Genomic DNA, 12,161 nt, shown 5'->3' with positions numbered 1-12,161 from the left:
CATATAAAAAGATGCTTCACATCATATGTCATCAGGAAAATGCAAATTAAAACAAAAAAGATACACCAGTACATACCCAGAATCCAGAGCACTGACAACAGAACACGAAATGTTGGTGAGGATGTGGAGCAACAGGAATGTTCTTCCATGTCTATTGAGAATAAAGAATGGAAAACAACTGGGCAGTTTCTTACAAAACTAAACATATTCTTGCCAGATGATTCAGCAGTAGCAGTTCTTGGTATTCATCCAAAGAAGATGAAATCTATACCCACAAACATGTCTATAGTAGTTTTATTCATAACTGACAAAAGCTTGGAAGCAACCAAGATATCCTTCCATAGGTGAAAGGAAAAATAAAGTGTAGTACAGGCAAACAATGGAATATTATTTAATGCTAGAGAAATGAATTACCAAGCCATGAAAAGATATGGATATAAATATTTAATAAATGTTTGATTTTAGGCTTCTACCAGTCTATCAGTAGTATTAGTATATTTTAACAGTGAATGTTCAGGGACGCCTGGGTGGCTCAGTTGGTTAAGCAGCTGCCTTCGGCTCAGGTCATGATCCCAGCGTCCTGGGATCGAGTCCCACATCGGGCTCCTTGCTCAGCAGGGAGCCTGCTTCTCCCTCTGCCTCTGCCTGCCATTCTGTCTGCCTGTGCTCACTCTCTGCCCCTCTCTCTCTCTGATAAATAAATAAAATCTTTAAAAAAAAAAATAAAAAAAAAATAAAAAACAGTGAATGTTCAGCATTGATGAATTTACCTAATAAAATATTTTGGGTTCAATATTTTAAATACTTCAACCTCTATGATTATATTCCTAATAATTTTGAATTGGGGTAAATAAACCTTAATTTTTTGTAACTTGTTTCTTATTGCAAAAGAGCTCAATGAAATTTTAGAAAATAAAAATTTACAAAAAAAAAGTTTAGTTTACTATTGCCAAATAATTTAAAACTTTATCTTATATTCAAATACATATATTTTTCTAAATTGATTTATATGCTACTAAAACCAAAAACTTTTAGTTATACTAGATTTCATATCATGCAATCAATGCCAGAAATCCATCTGGCAATGATTTTTCTTAAATAGAGTTAAGATGGGTGTTATTACAATGCAAGATGGAAACAAAGATAGTATAACAATTGGTGTTACATAACTTTTCCGTTTTGATCAAGTTACTAATCTACAAAAGGCTTTTATCAGTGACAGACTTGGGAATTTAACAAAACTTTTAAACTAGCATGTGCGACTCATTCCTAGAAAACAACACAGTAAGTAGCACTTTATTTAGATTAAATCATGACTATTTCTCCATTTGAATAAAAAAGGTAGCAACCCCAATAAGTTTATTGAACATGAAAAGTTGAAATGCTATAATGCTCCTAAGGAATTAAATGATCCAGTCATGAATTACAAAAAAAGGATATAAATTACCAAAGTGTTTGTATAATTGTAATGTACAACTGCCCATTATCGTTCAATAGTGTAGGCTTGTACAAGAACTCTATAAAAGAACTCCACTTCTAAACTGTGGAAAATATGTTCCCTTTCCCCCGATATACAACTATTAAGCCATTCATTTAGCTTTTAAAATATCCACTTAATACAGGCTTTTTACACATTTGAACAGGCAGCAGGGCTCTATTCTTATTGCTTACATCTGAAGGATAGACTTCTAGCATAAGAGGTAAAGCCCATAAAGGAGCCCAATAATAACAACAAAATACAGTTTAGTGAGCCCTTACAATCTGCCAGCTACCTTTCTGAGAATACTTCAATTAATAAAACATATAAAATACCTGACCACAAAGAGCTTACATTCTTTTGAAATATAATAGTGAAATAAACCAATAATAGAGGGGCACCTCGTTGGCTCAGTCCATTGAGTGACTGCCTTTGGCTTGGGTCATGATCTCAGGGTCCTGGGATGTAACTCCCCAGCAGGCTTTCTAGGCAGTGGGGTATTTTCTTCTTCCTCTGCGCACCCTCCCAATTCTCTCTCTCTCTCTGTCTCAAATAAGAAAATAAACCAGTAATAGAATAATGATTGATGGTTGATGGTGATAAGTGTTTCAAAGAAATACAAGAAAGGTAAAAGCCATTGAGGAATGCTGGGATGAAAGTTAATTTTATTTTGTGTTGGGTGGTTATATCTCATTTAGGAGATGTTATTTGCACAAAGACCCAGGAAATGAAGGAGAGTGTTATACAAATATTAAAGGAAAAGATTGCTCTAGGCAGAGCAAGTAAGTATATAGACTTTGTGTGAACAGCTTGTCTGTTACTTTTGAGGAAAAGCAAGGAGGCCAATGAGGAGTTCATAGTGGTGGAGAGAGGAAGAACGTATTGATGTATGACCTTCTAGTACATTGAAACGCCTTCAGTTTTTATTTAATATGAAAGGGGAAGATACCAAAAGACTTTCAACAGCAGAATAAAATCATCTGACTTGATTTTTAGGTTAAATTGCTGTACCAAAATAAATTTGCATGGAGAAAGGAGTGCAGTATGTGTGGAAGTGGGGTTATCAATCAAGTCAATAATTCAGGAACATATGATGGTGTTTTTAGCATGCTGGGTGGTAATAGAAGTGGTGAGGTATGGTTTTCATTTTGTATATATTTTGATGGTGAATATTCTGGTGAACAGGATGGGGTATGTGAAGGACAGGCAATATCAACATTTATTTTACCTGCACAAACAGAAGGGTAGAGTCTTCATTCCCTGATATGGAGAGAACTCTGAGTTCAAATGTTCTTTTTCATTAAATGGCATAGTGATGATGAGGATTTAGTCAGACAGTGAAAGAGAGCAGTAAGCATAGTGTTAAGCGGTAAGACATTATAATACATTTGAACATCAAAAAACGTTGTGTTGGATCATCTGTTTATGTGAGTAAATAAATAAATAAAGCTTCCTGGGGTTCTGATAGAGGTAAAGAAGACTGCTATATGATCCAAAGGGGCACGTGAACCAAATGTTTATAGCAGTAATATCCACAATAGCCAAACTATGAAAAGAACCTAGATGTCCATCAACAAATGAATTATATATATATATATATATATATATATATATATATATATATATATATGATGGAATACTATGCAGCCATCAAAAGAAATGAAATCTTGCCATTTGCGTTGACATGGATGGAACTAGAGGGTATTATGCTTAGCAAAATAAGTCAACCAGAGAAAGACACTATCATATGATCTCCCTGATATGAGGAAATGGAGGTGCAATGTGGGGGGTTTGGGGGACAGAAAAAGAGTAAATGAACAAGATGGGATCGGGAGGGAGACAAACCATAAGAGACAAAACAACCTGAGAGTTTCCGGGGGGTGGGGAGGGTAGGGAGAGGGTGGTGGGGTTATGAAATTGGGGAGGGTATGTGCTGTGAAGTGTGTAAACCTGGCGATTCACAGACCTGTACCCCTGGGGCAAATAAAACACTATATGTTAATTTAAAAGAAGAAGAAGAAGAAGAAGACTACTATAAATCAAATACTATGGTGTTCAGCAAAGAGTGTGTAATCAGGCATATTTTATTAATGTAACCAAGTAAAATGATGGTCAAAAATTGGAATATCAGAAAACATAAAAATCAGAGATTTTAAAAAGAGATATGGGACAGTGTAGAGAATATAGTCAATGATATTATAATAGTGTTATATGGTGACAGATCGTGGCTATATTTGTAGTGATCATCGAATAATGTATGGAGATATGGAAAACCTGAAACCAATGTAACACTGAATATCAACTATACTCAAATAAAAAAATAGTAAAAATTAAACATTTTAATTTAAAAAGATAAAAAGAGGGACAAGAATTTGAAAAGTGAATTTCAAAAAGTGTAAAGATGAGGCTAAGACATACTCTGAACCTTGAGGAAAACACCATTTTGAAAATTCTTCCCATTTTGAGAAAACTCTAATGAATCAATACCATAAAAGAACCCATTTTAACTGAGAGATGTAATGAATGCTCAAGAAATAATTTTATGACAGGAAAATTCTTCCCTATGAAACAGCATACAGAAACCAGGGGAAACACCTGGAAGCAAAATAAACTACACTGAAAATAAGAATTAGGAAAAAGATAAATGATGAAAGATAAGAAAATTAGATCTGCGACAGAGACCTAGTGAAGAGAATTTTTAGCTTGTGGTTTAATGTTTTTGAGGATAATCTAGAGTTCATAACTGCCTTGAGGCAGGCTGGTTGTAGGCAGTTTAGGCAGACCCCTAAGACAGGCCTACTTTGGGCAGGTGGTGTTGGAGGAGGCCATTGGGCTGGACAAAGGCAAATCCAACCATTTGACTAAAGTGTCTGTGAAGATGTTGAAGTCAGTTGCAACAGAGAAAGACCTGTCAAACCTAATCTCAGAAATGGAGATGATGAAGATGATTGGACAGCACAAGGACACCATCAACCTGCTGGGTCCTGCACACAGGTCGGTCCTTCGTACACTCCCATGGAATATGCCTCCAAAGACAACATACAGGAGTACCTGCAGGCCCAGAGGCCTCCTGACCTGGAGTACTGTTACAATATCCGCCGCAATGCAGCAGAGCAACTCTCCTCCAAGGACTTGGTATCCTGTGCCTACCAGGTAGCCTGAGGCATGGAGTACCTTGCCTCCAAGAAGTGCATACACCAAGACCTGGCCACCAGGGAAGTGCTGGTGAAAAAGGACAACATGATGAAGATCTCAGACTTCAGCCTTGCCAGAGATATCACCACATCAGTTACTATAAAAAAGACAACCAACAGTGGACTGCCTGTGAAGTGGATGGTCCCTAAGGCCATGTTTGACCAGATCTACATCCAACAGAGTGACTTCTGGTCTTTTGGGGTGATCCTGTGCAAAATTTTCACTCTGGGAACCTCCCATATCCTGGAGTGCCTGTGGAGGTGGTTTTGAAGCTGCTGAAGGAGTCATTTGATGGATAAGCCAATATGTGCACCAGAGAGTTATACACAATAATGAGGGGTGGCTGGCATGTGGTACCTTCAAGCTGCTGGTAGAAGACCTGGATCATACTGTGGCCTTGACCTCCAACCAGGAGTACCCGGACCTGTCCTTGGCCCTGGAGCAATACTGTCTATGCTTTCCCAACACCCAAAGCTCCACCTGCTCCTCAGAGAAGAATTCAACCTTCTCTCATGTGCCGTTTCCCAGGGAGGCCTATCTGCCCTGACACCCAGCCCAGCTTGCCAATGGTGGACTCAAATGACTAGTATCCCTATTACTCCTGTCCAGATTCCTTCATAAGCTGTAACCCTTACCCCCCACCCTCCCTGAAAGACTCAATGCCTTCTCCTTTGTCCCTTTCCTACTGGCAGGAGCCAGCTGCCTACCTGAGGCCTTCACCCCTTGAAGTTCACCTCTCTTACCCTTCCTCTTCCTCCTCCTTACAACCTGCTCATGAAAGAAAGGAACAGAGAGGCAGGTACTTGCTCGTGGCTACTTCCTTCCCTCCCACATGTTGGACCAAGACCCCTCCCTGTCATCTGGTACTGCCTGGATGTCGAGGGAGTTGGAGATGAGGCATGCCTGTTAAAGCTGTCTGAGCTTTCCTGTTTTGGTTTTGTCTGCTTAGCATAACATGTAAGACTGAGTTCTGGTGGCAGGGACCTAGTCCTTGGGGCTATAGCACTAGCGAGGGGAGGTCAACTGCTCTGGGCCTTGGCTAAGAGCAACCCCTGCTCCAGAGATATGGTGCCAAGGGCTTATTAATTTTGATACTGATTTGCTTTGCTGACCAAATACCTGGTATCAAATGATGGGAAGGCAAAGACTGGAAGCAGTGTTGTGACCATGAGGTCCAGCCCCAAACTATGAAGAAAACACAACGTGTATAAATCTGAGTAAGTATATATTTACACAGCTTTTTAAATAGGTTGTTTTCAAAGATTTAATCAATGGGTAATATGCTCCTCGTGGCTGGGAAGCATCAGTTGCCATATATTAAAAACAAAGAAAAGAGGTGTCTGGGTGGCTTCCTCCATAAGTGTCCCTTCTTTTCAGGTCATGATCCCAGGGTCCTGGGATGGAGCCCCACATCAGGCTCTCTGCTCAGTGGGAAACCTGCTTCTCCTTTTCCCTCTGTCCTGCTTATAGTTCCTCTTCCTGTCTCTCTGTCTGTCAAATAAATAAAATATTTAAAAAAATACAAGAAAGAAACAAAACATTTTTAAAAGGCATTTTTTTTTAATTTTCTTGGGGTGCCTGGATGACTCAGTTGTTTAAGCAGATGTTTGGCTTTGGCTGAGGTCATGATTCCAGTGTACAGGGATCCAGCCCTGCATGGGACTACTTGCACCCCAAGGAGCTTGCTTCTTCCACTCCCTTTGCACGTGATTTCCCCTGCTTGTGTGCTTCTTCTTCTTCTCTCTCTCTCTCTCTCCTGCTGTCAATAAACAAAATAAAATCTTTACTAAATAAATAAATAAATATATATATTTCTAAACCTACTTTCACTTTAGGTCCCTTAACAAAAATTGCTACTGCTTTATTTAAAAAAAAATCATAATTTAGAAAGATGCTTCCAGAGTTAAAAAGCTGTTTTGTTTCTTTGCCAGGATTAAATACAGAAGTGCTTTAAAAAGTAAAAGAAAAAATATGCTTTATTAACACTAATCACACTATAACTTTCGTGGTTATATCAAGATAATGAAAAGTGATTTTAAAGCAAATTTCATTATCAGACATAAAGATCAAGTCAAAATTACAGAAGCGTAAAAGGATGAATTCATCAGGGAGTATAATAATTCTTGACTTTTAATACTTAATAACAGATTTGGGGATATATAGGGAAAAACTAAGAACAAAAATCATAACTTCTACCTTAGAAGAGAAATGGAAAAAAACTTCAACACCCGTATTTTAAGATTATATAGACAAATGGTGATCAAATTGGTAAGATATGTAAGACTTGAACAAAATTATCAACTAACTAGATATGCTTGATATTACAGAACACTCCCAACAACCGCAGACTACCTATATCTTAAGCCATGATTTTCTTTGCAAAGGTCAACATTGATAATGTTCTAGTCATACCTCCGTGTACCACGAAAGAAGTAGCATATTTCTTGAAAGACACAGCTATCAAAGCTCCATTGAGAAACCGTAAAGATGGAGAAGGGATTTGCAAATTATATATCTGATAATGGACATCTACTCTGATTATTAAAAAATGAATAAAAATAAAAAAACCTTACTAATAAACAAACAGAGTATCCAATTTTACATGTGAAGAAAATTATTGAAGAGACATGTCACCAAAAGCATATGGATGGCTTATAAGCAAGCACATGACAAATTTCTCAACATTTAGACATTAAAGAAATACAAATTAAAATCATAATGAGACATACTTACATATCTATTAGAATGGCTAAAATTATAAAGGATAATTGTACTTCGTCTGAGCTAGATTGGGAAGCAACAAAAAATCTAAACAGTTGTTGGCATATATCATGATACCACCACTTTGGAAAATAGTTTGAAATTTTTTTAAATGCAAAATATGTTGCAGTTACACAAATAGCCATTTTACTTCTAGGCATTTAACCAAGAGAGACATACCCTATGTTCATACAAGGACTTGTATATGAATTTCATAGCAGCTTTATTTTTAAGAATTGAAAACAGTGGAAATGTTCATCAATGTCCATCCATAGAGCAAAGACAAATTATGATCTATTCATTAGAGAGATTACTATTCAACATCAAAATGAACTATTTACAATTGGAGATTCTCAAAGTAATGATGCTGAGAAAAGAAAAGCCAGGCAATGAATAGTATATACTGTGTGATTCCATGACTATAAAAAAAATCTAGAAAATACAAATTTATATATAGTCACAGTCACCAAATATATTGGTGAGATTTTAGTGCCTTCTTCTGTGCTCCCATAGCTTCCTACACTTGGATCTCCGAGCATTTGTTACACCATGTAAAAATATGAACTCTTTTTCTTTATTCTGTCTTACTAGAATAAGAATCCTTGAAATTTTATGGAATTTGAACTCTCCGTTATTAGCAGAAATTCTATCACACAGTAAGTTTCCAAATATAAAACCCAGAGTTTTACAATGACTTCTAAGCTTTTACATGATCTAGCCACTCTTTTAACCTCTGTGACCTCTTTCCCTGCTACTCTTCAGTCACTCACAGTGGCCTCCTTGCTATTCCTCAGATATGCCAGGCATGATCCAACCTTATGGCCTTCAAGATAGCCAATTCCTTTGTCTGGAGTGACCTTATTGCTGATAGTTCTGGGCAAATTCATCATCTTTCCATACCTTTGTTCAATTGTCAGCTTCATTGTAACTACCCTGATCTTCCTATTAAAAATTTTAACTCCCCATCCCCTGCCTAGCAACCTTGATTTTTCTCACCCAGATCGAATTTTTCTTTTTCCCCATTGTACTCATCATTTTTGAATGGACTATGCAATTTTTATTAAGGTTTATAGCTTTTAATTGTCTCACCCATGAAAATAAAAGTTCTACAAAGCCAAGTATTTCATTTACCAGTGTAGTCTGAAGTAATATCTGCCATATAATAGGTTCAGTAGACAACTGGTAAATTTCAGAATAAATTAATGTTTAGAGTATACTGAATTTCATAAGTCATTTCAATATTTTTTCCAAAAAATAAACTATGTAAAACATACTTTAAATTTACTTTCAAAATATTTTATAGCATATAATGGACAATATACATAAGCCTTAAAGAAACAATCATATAAATAACCCTTTCATACCTGCTTAAAAATTGCATAATACCACACTCCTAGATCCTCTCTGAATGCTCTAAAATAATCCTTCAAAGGAAATACATTTTTAAAAATAACAGATTATTTGTCAAATAATTTAATAAAATAAAAGTTTCATTCATCGATGTAGATCATAATAAATGTTTTTAAGAAGCATGAAATTATAACTCTGAAGTGTGCTAAAATGAAACCACCTGCGAAGGGTGAGAGAACAAAAATAAACATCATTTTTCCAAATAAGAGGAATTTAGTACCTTTGAATCAAATCATGTGGATTTGTTCAAACTGGCAATAAAGGAATATGGAAACACAAACCATAGAAAGTCATATTTTAGATTTCTAAAAGACTTCGAAGTGAAGAGTATACATTTTTTAAATGCTACATAATGCTACATAATGACACGATGACAGGTTGTGACAAATAGCATTTTAAAAGCTCTACTCATAATGGAACGGAAGGTGTCATTTCCCTATAATTTTATATATATCATTAATTTACTATATCTGGATACAACATATTACCAAACAGATGTTCATCAAAGACTAAATCATTTTTAATGGAACATAATAATTTGAACCTACATGTATTAATCATTTTTTTCGATCTAACATTTATAGTCTCGCTAAACATTTTATCAGTTGTCGACAAAATTCATAAAAAATAGGATAAAGAGTCGTGTTTGGAAAAGTAGATTTTTTTTAAATTTCCATTTAAATGAAAATATTTGCTGATATTTTTAAAATTTAAATGTACTTTTATATATATATGACCTATCAGATGATATAAAATTTTTGGAGAAAATATGACATATTTTTTGATCTTGGTTGAAGGTATTAATAAAGAGCAACTGTTTGTATTATTTGTATTGTGATATCTTAGTTAATAAACATGAATAACTGGTATAAAATATGTTTTTTAAAAAATTTTATTTATTTACTTGACAGAGATCACAGGAAGGCAGAGAGGCAGCCAGAGAGAGAGGAATGGAAGCAGGCTCCCTGCTGAGAAGAGAGCCCACTGTGGGACTCAATCCCAGGAACCTGGAATCATGACCTGAGCTGAAGGCAGAGATTTTAACCCACTGAGCCACCCAGGCGCCCTAAAATATGTTTTTTTTAAATATAGAATTATAGTTCTTGCCAAAATATGGAACTAGCTGGAACTGAATGCCTCCTTCAAAGTCAGCTCTGGAGAAATTATGTAAGTGTAATATGGAACTATTTCAGATATTAACCAAAAACAAAGAAATGATGATAAATTCCTTAAAAGACTCAAAGTTGCTCTTGACTGGTATGTTTCAAGCTCTATTCCTGGTTTGAAGACAGGTTTTAACAGGCCTGTCACTGTAGAAATCAGCTGGATGTTTAGAGGCTATCAGAACTGTACAAAAACCTTGAAGGGGCAAAGACTTGAAAATCCTTTAGAGAGATTAGCTCCCTAAGGCATTATTCCTCCACACATTTTCCTCCAATCAATTAAGACTGATGGATGAGGGGCACCTGAGTGGCTCTCTCATCACGTGGGTGGTGGGTTAAGCCTCTGCCTTCATCTCAAGTTATGGTCTCTGGGTCCTGGGATCCAGCCCCACATCGGGCTCTGCTCAAAAGGAAGCCTGCTTCCCTCCCTGCTTGCGTGCCTCTCTGCTTACTTGTGATCTCTCTCTCTTTCTCTATCTCTGTGTCCAATAAATAAATAAAATCTTAAAAAAAGGCTGATGTATGATAAATTATGAAAACTGCTCCCTCCAAATGATGCTTCTTCATAAGGATTTAAGAATTTAAAATTGTAAGAATTTAAAATTGAAACTTGATCGTAGGATTTATCTTATAGAATAACATCAAGTGAAGGCAGTTATTATTAGTTCTGAAGTATTTGTGATTCTGAATTCTTGCCCTCATTAGTAAATTTATTTTTAAATTCTCTCATGGAGTGGTGATTGGCCTTTAGTCTTTCATTGATGTACATCATTGGGTCAAATCAGATGTGTGTGCCCAGAACTATATATAATCTTCTTTGTATTTCACTGGAGATGGCATTTCTGAGTTTTGTTCAATTGAATTCGGACAGATGTTTTAATAGTCACTTCTAGAGTTGGCCCTGGAGAATATCTTCCTTGTTTTCTCTTCCCGATTCTCTGAAAAACCCTGACTAATTCACATTATCACAGTGATATCACAATTCAAGTTTTTCCAAACACTATAGCTGCAAAATAGAAGGAAGCTACTCAGAATGTAATACTATTGTGAATGATTGAGAAAGAAAACATTATTATAATTAAGCTACCAGGTTTCAATGTATTTTATTGTTGCTTAGAAAATCCTAGCATACCCAGACTTTACAGAGATTTGATGATCCTAAGAGGAGCTGAACTCATGGACCAAAATAACTATGCACATAAAAAGTACAATTACTTACCTAAAAAAGATGATGTGGTTAACTTTATATGGCAATCCAAGTGTTATTGGAACAGGAATTAAAAAAAATAGCTTAGGGGCGCCTAGGTGGCGAAGTGGATTAAGCCAGTGCTTTCAGCTCAGGTCATGATCTCAGGGTCCTGGGATCAAGTCCTGCATCAGGCTCTCTGCTCAGCAGGGAGTCTGCTTCCCTCTCTCTCTCTCTCTCTCTCTCTCTACCTGCCCTCCGTCTACTTGTGATCTCTCTCTGTCAAATAAAGAAAGAAAGAAAATCTTAAAAAAAAATGAATGACTGTATTTTTTAAAAAATAGCTTAAAAGGGGCGCCTGGGTGGCTCAGTGGGTTAAGCCGCTGTCTTCGGTTCAGGTCATGATCTCAAGGTCCTGGGATCAAGCCCCACATCGGGCTTTCTGCTCAGCAGGTAGCCTGCTTCCCTTCCTCTCTCTCTGCCCACCTCTCTGCCTACTTGTGATCTATCACTGTCAAATAAATAAATAAAATATTTTTAAAAATAGCTTAAAAGTATACGATAAAATAATGATATACATATACAAAGAAAAGATACTATACTGTGAACATAAATTAAGTGAAAATTGTTGAAATAAAGAATACAATAAATGGAGATTAAGATGAATATAGCTGTAAAATGAATAAATGAGTTGGGAAAAACAAACAAACAAACAAATTAATGACTTCTGCCCAAATGCAGCAGAAGAGAAAAAAAAATAAAGAAAATATTTAAATAAGTACTGAGACAAATTTTGGAGAATTAAAGAAAGATAAAAGATACCAGACTTAAAATGATGCCAAACATGAGAAATCAGAAACAAAAACCACACACACACAAAACCACTCATATACATTATGATGATTTTTAAGAATATCAAAAAGAGAAAAGAGCATAAATGATGCCCAAGAGAAGAACAGATCACCTAAAA

The sequence above is a fragment of the Mustela lutreola genome, chromosome 9 (assembly GCF_030435805.1).
Source record: "Mustela lutreola isolate mMusLut2 chromosome 9, mMusLut2.pri, whole genome shotgun sequence".
NCBI lineage: Eukaryota > Metazoa > Chordata > Mammalia > Carnivora > Mustelidae > Mustela > Mustela lutreola.
The sequence above is the reverse complement of the archived record's forward strand: the minus strand, read 5'-3'. Positions refer to the sequence as shown.